This window comes from Drosophila suzukii, unplaced genomic scaffold, assembly GCF_043229965.1.
Source record: "Drosophila suzukii unplaced genomic scaffold, CBGP_Dsuzu_IsoJpt1.0 scf_32, whole genome shotgun sequence".
NCBI lineage: Eukaryota > Metazoa > Arthropoda > Insecta > Diptera > Drosophilidae > Drosophila > Drosophila suzukii.
In genome coordinates this window covers 1,729-15,000 of record NW_027255919.1, presented here as the reverse complement: position 1 = coordinate 15,000, position 13,272 = coordinate 1,729, and the positions used below count along the sequence as shown (strand labels likewise).

The window sequence follows — 13,272 nt, the reverse complement described above, 5'->3', positions numbered from 1 at the left end:
CGATAGTAAACAAGTACCGTGAGGGAAAGTTGAAAAGAACTCTGAATAGAGAGTTAAACAGTACGTGAAACTGCTTAGAGGTTAAGCCCGATGAACCTGAATATCCGTTATGGAAAATTCATCATTAAAATTGTAATATTTAAACAATATTATGATAATAGTGTGCATTTTTTCCATATAAGGACATTGTAATCTATTAGCATACAAAATTTATCATAAAATATAACTTATAGTTTATTCAAATTAATTTGCTTGCATTTTAACACAGAATAAATGTTATTAATTTGATAAAGTGCTGATAGATTTATATGAATACAGTGCGTTAATTTTTCGGAATTATATAATGGCATAATTATCATTGATTTTTGTGTTTATTATATGCACTTGTATGATTAACAATGCGAAAGATTCAGGATACCTTCGGGACCCGTCTTGAAACACGGACCAAGGAGTCTAACATATGTGCAAGTTATTGGGATATAAACCTAATAGCGTAATTAACTTGACTAATAATGGGATTAGTTTTTTAACTATTTATAGCTAATTAACACAATCCCGGGGCGTTCTATATAGTTATGTATAATGATATTTATATTATTTATGCCTCTAACTGGAACGTACCTTGAGCATATATGCTGTGACCCGAAAGATGGTGAACTATACTTGATCAGGTTGAAGTCAGGGGAAACCCTGATGGAAGACCGAAACAGTTCTGACGTGCAAATCGATTGTCAGAATTGAGTATAGGGGCGAAAGACCAATCGAACCATCTAGTAGCTGGTTCCTTCCGAAGTTTCCCTCAGGATAGCTGGTGCATTTTAATGTTATATAAAATAATCTTATCTGGTAAAGCGAATGATTAGAGGCCTTAGGGTCGAAACGATCTTAACCTATTCTCAAACTTTAAATGGGTAAGAACCTTAACTTTCTTGATATGAAGTTCAAGGTTATGATATAATGTGCCCAGTGGGCCACTTTTGGTAAGCAGAACTGGCGCTGTGGGATGAACCAAACGTAATGTTACGGTGCCCAAATTAACAACTCATGCAGATACCATGAAAGGCGTTGGTTGCTTAAAACAGCAGGACGGTGATCATGGAAGTCGAAATCCGCTAAGGAGTGTGTAACAACTCACCTGCCGAAGCAACTAGCCCTTAAAATGGATGGCGCTTAAGTTGTATACCTATACATTACCGCTAAAGTAGATGATTTATATTACTTGTGATATAAATTTTGAAACTTTAGTGAGTAGGAAGGTACAATGGTATGCGTAGAAGTGTTTGGCGCAAGCCTGCATGGAGCTGCCATTGGTACAGATCTTGGTGGTAGTAGCAAATAATCGAATGAGACCTTGGAGGACTGAAGTGGAGAAGGGTTTCGTGTGAACAGTGGTTGATCACGAGTTAGTCGGTCCTAAGTTCAAGGCGAAAGCCGAAAATTTTCAAGTAAAACACAAATGCCATACAAATATATTATATTATATAAATCAAGCTAATTAATATACTTGAATAATTTTGAACGAAAGGGAATACGGTTCCAATTCCGTAACCTGTTGAGTATCCGTTTGTTATTAAATATGGGCCTCGTGCTCATCCTGGCAACAGGAACGACCATAAAGAAGCCGTCGAGAGATATCGGAAGAGTTTTCTTTTCTGTTTTATAGCCGTACTACCATGGAAGTCTTTCGCAGAGAGATATGGTAGATGGGCTAGAAGAGCATGACATATACTGTTGTGTCGATATTTTCTCCTCGGACCTTGAAAATTTATGGTGGGGACACGCAAACTTCTCAACAGGCCGTACCAATATCCGCAGCTGGTCTCCAAGGTGAAGAGTCTCTAGTCGATAGAATAATGTAGGTAAGGGAAGTCGGCAAATTAGATCCGTAACTTCGGGATAAGGATTGGCTCTGAAGATTGAGATAGTCGGGCTTGATTGGGAAACAATAACATGGTTTATGTGCTCGTTCTGGGTAAATAGAGTGTCTGGCATTTATGTTGGTCACTTGTTCCCCGGATAGTTTAGTTACGTAGCCAATTGTGGAACTTTCTTGCTAAAATTTTTAAGAATACTAATTGGGTTAAACCAATTAGTTCTTATTAATTATAACGATTATCAATTAACAATCAATTCAGAACTGGCACGGACTTGGGGAATCCGACTGTCTAATTAAAACAAAGCATTGTGATGGCCCTAGCGGGTGTTGACACAATGTGATTTCTGCCCAGTGCTCTGAATGTCAAAGTGAAGAAATTCAAGTAAGCGCGGGTCAACGGCGGGAGTAACTATGACTCTCTTAAGGTAGCCAAATGCCTCGTCATCTAATTAGTGACGCGCATGAATGGATTAACGAGATTCCTACTGTCCCTATCTACTATCTAGCGAAACCACAGCCAAGGGAACGGGCTTGGAATAATTAGCGGGGAAAGAAGACCCTTTTGAGCTTGACTCTAATCTGGCAGTGTAAGGAGACATAAGAGGTGTAGAATAAGTGGGAGATATTAGACTTCGGTTTGGTATCGCCAATGAAATACCACTACTCTTATTGTTTCCTTACTTACTTGATTAAATGGAACGTGTATCATTTCCTAGCCATTATACGGATATATTTATTATATCTTATGGTATTGGGTTTTGATGCAAGCTTCTTGATCAAAGTATCACGAGTTTGTTATATAATCGCAAACAAATTCTTTAATAAAACGGTGCATTTATGTATTTTTGATTTGAAAATTTGGTATAACTCCAATTACTCAGGTATGATCCAATTCAAGGACATTGCCAGGTAGGGAGTTTGACTGGGGCGGTACATCTCTCAAATAATAACGGAGGTGTCCCAAGGCCAGCTCAGTGCGGACAGAAACCACACATAGAGCAAAAGGGCAAATGCTGACTTGATCTCGGTGTTCAGTACACACAGGGACAGCAAAAGCTCGGCCTATCGATCCTTTTGGTTTAAAGAGTTTTTAACAAGAGGTGTCAGAAAAGTTACCATAGGGATAACTGGCTTGTGGCGGCCAAGCGTTCATAGCGACGTCGCTTTTTGATCCTTCGATGTCGGCTCTTCCTATCATTGTGAAGCAAAATTCACCAAGCGTTGGATTGTTCACCCATGCAAGGGAACGTGAGCTGGGTTTAGACCGTCGTGAGACAGGTTAGTTTTACCCTACTAATGACAAAACGTTGTTGCGACAGCATTCCTGCGTAGTACGAGAGGAACCGCAGGTACGGACCAATGGCACAATACTTGTTCGAGCGAACAGTGGTATGACGCTACGTCCGTTGGATTATGCCTGAACGCCTCTAAGGTCGTATCCGTGCTGGACTGCAATGATAAATAAGGGGCAATTTGCATTGTATGGCTTCTAAACCATTTAAAGTTTATAATTTACTTTATAAACGACAATGGATGTGATGCCAATGTAATTTGTAACATAGTAAATTGGGAGGATCTTTGATCACCTGATGCCGCGCTAGTTACATATAAAAGCATTATTTAATACAATGACAAAGCCTAGAATCAATTGTAAACGACTTTTGTAACAGGCAAGGTGTTGTAAGTGGTTGAGCAGCTGCCATACTGCGATCCACTGAAGCTTATCCTTTGCTTGATGATTCGATAATAAAGATGTTGCAAGCGGCATAATAATTTATGCTTGCTTGCAACGGCGCGCCACTTTGTGGTTAGCAAAAGGTCTAGTAATATAAGAGACCTATAAAAAAATCAATATATTATTATAAATAAATATTGAACAAACAAAATGCATCGTCATCTTTATTAGTGACGCGATGATAAAGTGGCAAACATATTCCATGTATAAATATTCCTATGGTATTTTGATAATGCAAGTAAAGAGGACATATATAAAAGTAAGTATATGTTCCTCCAATGGTAGCAGCGGTTGGTTGGTTGGTGTCTGCTCCTCTTATTGTTCAAAACTTATGTTATGGTAGCAAGTCTGTATCGTCATATTATTAGTGACGCGAAAAATTAGTGGCAAACAATATTCGATGTATAAATATTCCTATGGTATTAATATTCAAATGAAGAGACCATTTAAATAAAGAGGACATATATAAAAGTAAGTATATGTTCCTCCAATGGTAGCAGCGGTTGGTTGGTTGGTGTCTGCTCCTCTTATTGTTCAAAACTTATGTTATGGTAGCAAGTCTGTATCGTCATATTATAAGTGACGCGAAAAATTAATGGCAAACATATTCGATGTATATAAATATTCCTATGGTATTCAAATTCAAGTAAAGAGACCATTAAAGTACAGAGAGAGGCCATATAATAAGTAAGTATATGTTCCTCCAATGGTAGCAGTGGTTGGTTGGTTGGTTGGTTGGCGGCTGCTCCTCTTATTGTTCAAAACTTATGTTATGGTAGCAAGTCTGTATCGTCATATTATAAGTGACGCGAAAAATTAGTGGCAAACATATTCGATGTATAAATATTCCTATGGTATTGAAATTCAAATAAAGAGACCATTAAAATAAAGAGGACATATATAAAAGTAAGTAATGGTAGCGGCGGTTGGTTGGTTGGCGGCTGCTCTTATTGTTCAACACTTATGTTATCAATATGAGTTTGGCAATACAATAAAGAAGACCAATCTAATCCATATAAGACTAAATGGATTATATGGATATGCTTAGGAAACCCATATATTAATAAAAAAAAATTTATGTATAGAAAATTATACATATATGTATTTATATAAATGAATCGTATGGATATGGCTTATAGTAGATATAATACCTTTAAGGCATATTAATGTATAATATAGTAAATATATATACGTTGAAATATAAATGCATTTTTATATATATGGCAGCATATAAGTGTCATATGAAAAATAATAGAGTTTACCCATATATCACTGAAATGAGATATATAAACCTAGTGAGGGGCGGCACTAGTGAATGAATCGTATAGATATGGCTTACAGGTATAATACCTATATGTCATAATATGGTTTAATATTATAAATATACATTGAAATATGAATGAATTGTATAGATATGGCTTTTAAATGCCATATGCATAAGAATAAATAGAATGATTAACACTTATATCACTGAAATAAGATATAAAAACCTAGTGAAGGGTGGCACTAGTACTGTAAACATGATTTTGGCAGAGCTCGGGGTAAAAAACTACTATAGGGAGGTGGTCGTTGGCGGGCCCCTCCTCGTATTGGTCAAAACCTATGTTATACATATGAGGTTGTCAATACTATAAAGAACGCCAAGCATATCCATATAAATGTATGGATATGCATACAAATCCATACAAAAGTGAAAAAAAAATAATGTATTGAAAAATATACATATATTTATATAAGTGAATCGTATGGATATGTCTTATAGGTATAATACCTATAAGGCATAACAATGTATAATCTAGCAAATATACATCGAAATATGCAGGAATTGTATAGATATGGCATATAAATGCCATATACATAAGAATAAATTGTATATCAATGCAATAAGATATATAAACCTAGTGAGGGGCGGCACTAGTAAATGAATCGTATGGATATGGCTTATAGGTATAATACCTATAAGGCATAATAATGTATAATATAATAAATATACATTAAAACATGATTGAATTATATAGATATGGCATATAAATGCCATATACTTAAGAATAAATGGTAAAATTTACCCGTATATCACTTAAACACGATATATAAACCTAGTGAGGGTGACGCTAGTACTGTAAACATGCTTTTGGAAGATAATGGGTCCAAAAACTACTATAGGGAGGTGGTCGTTGGCGGGCCCCTCCTCGTATTGGTCAAAACCTATGTTATGCATATAAGTTTGTCAATACTATTAAGACCGCCAAGCATATCCATATAAATGTATGGATATGCATAAAAATCCATACAAAAGTGAAAAAAAATAATGTATTGAAAAATATACATATATTTATATAAGTGAATCGTATGGATATGGCTTATAGGTATAATACCTATAAGGCATAACAATGTATAATCTAGCAAGTATACATCGAAATATGAAGGAATTGTATAGATATGGCATATAAATGCCATATACATAAGAATAAATTGTATATCAATGCAATAAGATATATAAACCTAGTGAGGGGCGGCACTAGTAAATGAATCGTATGGATATGGCTTATAGGTATAATACCTATAAGGCATAATAATGTATAATATAATAAATATACATTAAAACATGATTGAATTATATAGATATGGCATATAAATGCCATATACTTAAGAATAAATGGTAAAATTTACCCGTATATCACTGAAACACGATATATAAACCTAGTGAGGGTGACACTAGTACTGTAAACATGCTTTTAGAAGATCATGGGTCCAAAAACTACTATAGGGAGGTGGTCGTTGGCGGGCCCCTCCTCGTATTGGTCAAAACCTATGTTATGCATATAAGTTTGTCAATACTATTAAGACCGCCAAGCATATCCATATAAATGTATGGATATGCATAAAAATCCATACAAAAGTGAAAAAAAATAATGTATTGAAAAATATACATATATTTATATAAGTGAATCGTATGGATATGGCTTATAGGTATAATACCTATAAGGCATAACAATGTATAATCTAGCAAGTATACATCGAAATATGAAGGAATTGTATAGATATGGCATATAAATGCCATATAAATAAGAATAAATTGTATATCAATGCAATAAGATATATAAACCTAGTGAGGGGCGGCACTAGTAAATGAATCGTATGGATATGGCTTATAGGTATAATACCTATAAGGCATAATAATGTATAATATAATAAATATACATTAAAATATGATTGAATTATATAGATATGGCATATAAATGCCATATACTTAAGAATAAATGGTAAAATTTACCCGTATATCACTTAAACACGATATATAAACCTAGTGAGGGTGACGCTAGTACTGTAAACATGCTTTTGGAAGATAATGGGTCCAAAAACTACTATAGGGAGGTGGTCGTTGGCGGGCCCCTCCTCGTATTGGTCAAAACCTATGTTATGCATATAAGTTTGTCAATACTATTAAGACCGCCAAGCATATCCATATAAATGTATGGATATGCATAAAAATCCATACAAAAGTGAAAAAAATAATGTATTGAAAAATATACATATATTTATATAAGTGAATCGTATGGATATGGCTTATAGGTATAATACCTATAAGGCATAACAATGTATAATCTAGCAAGTATACATCGAAATATGAAGGAATTGTATAGATATGGCATATAAATGCCATATACATAAGAATAAATTGTATATCAATGCAATAAGATATATAAACCTAGTGAGGGGCGGCACTAGTAAATGAATCGTATGGATATGGCTTATAGGTATAATACCTATAAGGCATAATAATGTATAATATAATAAATATACATTAAAACATGATTGAATTATATAGATATGGCATATAAATGCCATATACTTAAGAATAAATGGTAAAATTTACCCGTATATCACTGAAACACGATATATAAACCTAGTGAGGGTGACACTAGTACTGTAAACATGCTTTTAGAAGATCATGGGTCCAAAAACTACTATAGGGAGGTGGTCGTTGGCGGGCCCCTCCTCGTATTGGTCAAAACCTATGTTATGCATATAAGTTTGTCAATACTATTAAGACCGCCAAGCATATCCATATAAATGTATGGATATGCATAAAAATCCATACAAAAGTGAAAAAAAATAATGTATTGAAAAATATACATATATTTATATAAGTGAATCGTATGGATATGGCTTATAGGTATAATACCTATAAGGCATAACAATGTATAATCTAGCAAGTATACATCGAAATATGAAGGAATTGTATAGATATGCCATATAAATGCCATATAAATAAGAATAAATTGTATATCAATGCAATAAGATATATAAACCTAGTGAGGGGCGGCACTAGTAAATGAATCGTATGGATATGGCTTATAGGTATAATACCTATAAGGCATAATAATGTATAATATAATAAATATACATTAAAATATGATTGAATTATATAGATATGGCATATAAATGCCATATACTTAAGAATAAATGGTAAAATTTACCCGTATATCACTGAAACACGATATATAAACCTAGTGAGGGTGACACTAGTACTGTAAACATGCTTTTAGAAGATCATGGGTCCAAAAACTACTATAGGGAGGTGGTCGTTGGCGGGCCCCTCCTCGTATTGGTCAAAACTTATGTTATGCGTATGCATATGATTTTGTCAATACTATAAAGAAAACTTGTTTTGTACATACAAAACTAAATGAATTATATGGATATTGAAAAATAAATGGGTGGTTGGCAAAGAGAATTGAAAATACCCGAATTGAAGATATTGGGTTCAAAAACTACTATAGGGTGGTGTAGCAAATAAAGTTAAGACCATATATCCATATAATGGATATACACATGTATTCTCTTATTATAAGAAAGAATACCATATGGTTGGTTGGTAAAGATAATTGAAAATACCCGAATTGAAGATTACGGGTTCAAAAACTATTATATGGTGATGTAGCAAATAAAATGAAGATGATATATCCATATAATGGAAATATATGTGTATTCACTTATTATAAGAGAGAGTTTCAAATGGTTTGGTGGCAAAGACAATTGAAAATACCCGAATTAAAGATAATGGGTCCAAAAACTACTATAGGATGGTCAATGGGCCGGCCATCTCCTATTGACAATAGTCGGTAGATAAGATATTATCCGTCAAATTTGTTTCTGTGTTCATTTATGAATATGGGACTTGGCTCCGCGGTTAATATTTTAAGCCCAAGATAATAAAGTCGAAACAAAGGCCAAGTGTTTCTATTATACATAGAATAACAAATTGTTTCCCAATTTTATCGTTAATTAATCCTATTTAAAACAAAAAGAGGCAGGATTGCTAGATATACATTGTAAATGTATATTTGACCTTTCTGCCTCTATCTTAACTATTTAATATTAGTTTACACAAAAAAAGGCGTAAAAGCGAATTATAAATATATTTTATTATTAAAGTACATATCATATATGCGCTCGGTTTTATATTATATATTACCAAAGAGTCTATATGAATATATACAGATAAATTTTAAATTTATCATCAAAATACAAATGATTTAACTCAATATTATATATTGGTTAAACAAAAATTGTACATGTGTGGATACAATAATGACGTATGTCGAACAAAAATGATATTTTAGAATGAAATATGCATATATAAAGAAAATATTATTACATATTACAAAATATTGTGTTTTAAAGAAGATAAGATATTTCTTTTTTTTAAACATCAATAATTAAAAAACTTGTTATTATTAGTGGCGAAACAAGTATATATTGAAAACAAACGTATACGAATGCTATATAAAAATGGCCGTATTCGATAGAAAACAATCTATAAAATTTATATTGCTAATTTCTATTCAAAAATATGAATGAAATATGAATAAAAACATTATTCTGGTTGATCCTGCCAGTAGTTATATGCTTGTCTCAAAGATTAAGCCATGCATGTCTAAGTACACACGAATTAAAAGTGAAACCGCAAAAGGCTCATTATATCAGTTATGGTTCCTTAGATCGTTAACAGTTACTTGGATAACTGTGGTAATTCTAGAGCTAATACATGCAATTAAAACATGAACCTTATGGGACATGTGCTTTTATTAGGCTAAAACCAAGCGATCGCAAGATCGTTATATTGGTTGAACTCTAGATAACATGCAGATCGTATGGTCTTGTACCGACGACAGATCTTTCAAATGTCTGCCCTATCAACTTTTGATGGTAGTATCTAGGACTACCATGGTTGCAACGGGTAACGGGGAATCAGGGTTCGATTCCGGAGAGGGAGCCTGAGAAACGGCTACCACATCTAAGGAAGGCAGCAGGCGCGTAAATTACCCACTCCCAGCTCGGGGAGGTAGTGACGAAAAATAACAATACAGGACTCATATCCGAGGCCCTGTAATTGGAATGAGTACACTTTAAATCCTTTAACAAGGACCAATTGGAGGGCAAGTCTGGTGCCAGCAGCCGCGGTAATTCCAGCTCCAATAGCGTATATTAAAGTTGTTGCGGTTAAAACGTTCGTAGTTGAACTTGTGCTTCATACGGGTAGTACAACTTACAATTGTGGTTAGTACTATACCTTTATGTATGTAAGCGTATTACCGGTGGAGTTCTTACATGTGCTTAGATACTTGTATTTTTTCATATGTTCCTCCTATTTAAAAACCTGCATTAGTGCTCTTAAACGAGTGTTATTGTGGGCCGGTACAATTACTTTGAACAAATTAGAGTGCTTAAAGCAGGCTTCAAATGCCTGAATATTCTGTGCATGGGATAATGAAATAAGACCTCTGTTCTGCTTTCATTGGTTTTCAGATCAAGAGGTAATGATTAATAGAAGCAGTTTGGGGGCATTAGTATTACGACGCGAGAGGTGAAATTCTTGGACCGTCGTAAGACTAACTTAAGCGAAAGCATTTGCCAAAGATGTTTTCATTAATCAAGAACGAAAGTTAGAGGTTCGAAGGCGATCAGATACCGCCCTAGTTCTAACCATAAACGATGCCAGCTAGCAATTGGGTGTAGCTACTTTTATGGCTCTCTCAGTCGCTTCCCGGGAAACCAAAGCTTTTGGGCTCCGGGGGAAGTATGGTTGCAAAGCTGAAACTTAAAGGAATTGACGGAAGGGCACCACCAGGAGTGGAGCCTGCGGCTTAATTTGACTCAACACGGGAAAACTTACCAGGTCCGAACATAAGTGTGTAAGACAGATTGATAGCTCTTTCTCGAATCTATGGGTGGTGGTGCATGGCCGTTCTTAGTTCGTGGAGTGATTTGTCTGGTTAATTCCGATAACGAACGAGACTCAAATATATTAAATAGATATCTTCAGGATTATGGTGTTGAAGCTTATATAGCCTTCATTCATGGTGGCAGTAAAATGTTTATTGTGTTTGAATGTGTTTATATAAGTGGAGCCGTACCTGTTGGTTTGTCCCATTATAAGGACACTAGCTTCTTAAATGGACAAATTGCGTCTAGCAATAATGAGATTGAGCAATAACAGGTCTGTGATGCCCTTAGATGTCCTGGGCTGCACGCGCGCTACAATGAAAGTATCAACGTGTATTTCCTAGACCGAGAGGTCCGGGTAAACCGCTGAACCACTTTCATGCTTGGGATTGTGAACTGAAACTGTTCACATGAACTTGGAATTCCCAGTAAGTGTGAGTCATTAACTCGCATTGATTACGTCCCTGCCCTTTGTACACACCGCCCGTCGCTACTACCGATTGAATTATTTAGTGAGGTCTCCGGACGTGATCACTGTGACGCCTTGTGTGTTACGGTTGTTTCGCAAAAGTTGACCGAACTTGATTATTTAGAGGAAGTAAAAGTCGTAACAAGGTTTCCGTAGGTGAACCTGCGGAAGGATCATTATTGTTTAATATCCTTACCGTTAATAAAAAAATTTGTTTTTATTATAATAACATTATTATAGTAATACAAATAAAATATTAAATTGCCAAAAATATGATCTATATATATATAGATCAAATACAATTTCGAAAAAGCAAGTCGAAATATAATAATTGTAATAAGAAATATATAATATATAAATATATTATTGCAATAAATAAGAGAAATAAATAAGCAAGAAAGCAAAAGCAAAACAAATAACAAATTCGAACAAGCAAATCGAAATTATTTGATATTATTATTATATTGTATATTAAATGCAATTAATAAAACACTGTGTGTATATGGACCATAATATACACGCGTTGCGATATGTATTGTTCATCTCAGTTATGCGCATACATTGGATAATGCAACAACCTAAAATGTACAATGTTGTACCTGATTAATACAGGTTAATGTTTTATATAAATTTCAATATATATCGCTAAAAAGTATTTAATACCGTAAATGCCATTAAAAAAATACTTGATATATTATTGGTTATATGAAACTAAGACATTTCGCAGCATTCGTTTTAGGTATAAAAATAAATTTATTGAAGGAATTGATATATGCCAGTAAAATGGTGTATTTTTAATTTCTTTCAATAAAAACATATATGACAAAATTAACAAACCAATATATAAAACTCTAAGCGGTGGATCACTCGGCTCATGGGTCGATGAAGAACGCAGCAAACTGTGCGTCATCGTGTGAACTGCAGGACACATGAACATCGACATTTTGAACGCATATCGCAGTCCATGCTGTTATGTACTTTAATTAATTTTATAGTGCTGCTTGGACTACATATGGTTGAGGGTTGTAAGACTATGCTAATTAAGTTGTTTATACAAATTTTATAATGAAATTTTATAAGCATATGGTATATTATTGGATAATAATAATTTAATTATTTTATTCATAATATTAACAAATATATGAAAAACATTATCTCACATTAGTAAATTAATTTGAATGTGAAAAACGAAGAGAAATATTTTCTTTTTCAATCAAATAATACTGAGAAATGTCTAGCATAAAAAATTTATCTAGAATTGTCTCTTATTAACGATTAGAAAATAGAAAGCCGTTGACTATATTATTATTCTTCGTTGATTCGTTAGACCAAACAAATGCCATACAAATATATATATATATAAATATAACGAATTTAATAAAATGTTTTATCATTATATATAAAGAATTAATTGCAAATAAAAGTTATACACAACCTCAACTCATATGGGACTACCCCCTGAATTTAAGCATATTAATTAGGGGAGGAAAAGAAACTAACCAGGATTTTCTTAGTAGCGGCGAGCGAAAAGAAATCAGTTCAGCACTAAGTCACTTTGTCTATATGGCAAATGTGAGATGCAGTGTATGGAGCGTCAATATTCTAGTATGAGAAATTAACGATTTAAGTCCTTCTTAAATGAGGCCATTTACCCATAGAGGGTGCCAGGCCCGTATAACGTTAATGATTACTAGATGATGTTTCCAAAGAGTCGTGTTGCTTGATAGTGCAGCACTAAGTGGGTGGTAAACTCCATCTAAAACTAAATATAACCATGAGACCGATAGTAAACAAGTACCGTGAGGGAAAGTTGAAAAGAACTCTGAATAGAGAGTTAAACAGTACGTGAAACTGCTTAGAGGTTAAGCCCGATGAACCTGAATATCCGTTATGGAAAATTCATCATTAAAATTGTAATATTTAAACAATATTATGATAATAGTGTGCATTTTTTCCATATAA

General features: G+C 34.0%; 3 non-coding genes across 3 annotated transcripts in view; all 3 read left to right on the top strand.

Moving 5' to 3' along the window:
- LOC139354850 (large subunit ribosomal RNA) overlaps positions 1 to 3,620 on the top strand; it is a 3,970-nt gene extending 350 nt beyond the window's left edge. Inside the window, exon 1 of the ribosomal RNA XR_011605700.1 lies at positions 1 to 3,620. This exon is cut by the window's left edge and continues 350 nt beyond it. This is a non-coding gene — a ribosomal RNA (large subunit ribosomal RNA).
- Positions 3,621 to 9,494: 5,874 nt separating this feature from the next.
- On the top strand, positions 9,495 to 11,489 carry LOC118879434 (small subunit ribosomal RNA). The gene has a single exon (XR_005015793.3). It is a non-coding gene; the product is annotated as a small subunit ribosomal RNA (ribosomal RNA).
- A 668-nt stretch (positions 11,490 to 12,157) lies between these two features.
- LOC136117413 (5.8S ribosomal RNA) lies at positions 12,158 to 12,336 on the top strand. Its single transcript, XR_010654979.1, has one exon. It is a non-coding gene; the product is annotated as a 5.8S ribosomal RNA (ribosomal RNA).
- The last annotated feature ends 936 nt before the right edge of the window (positions 12,337 to 13,272 follow it).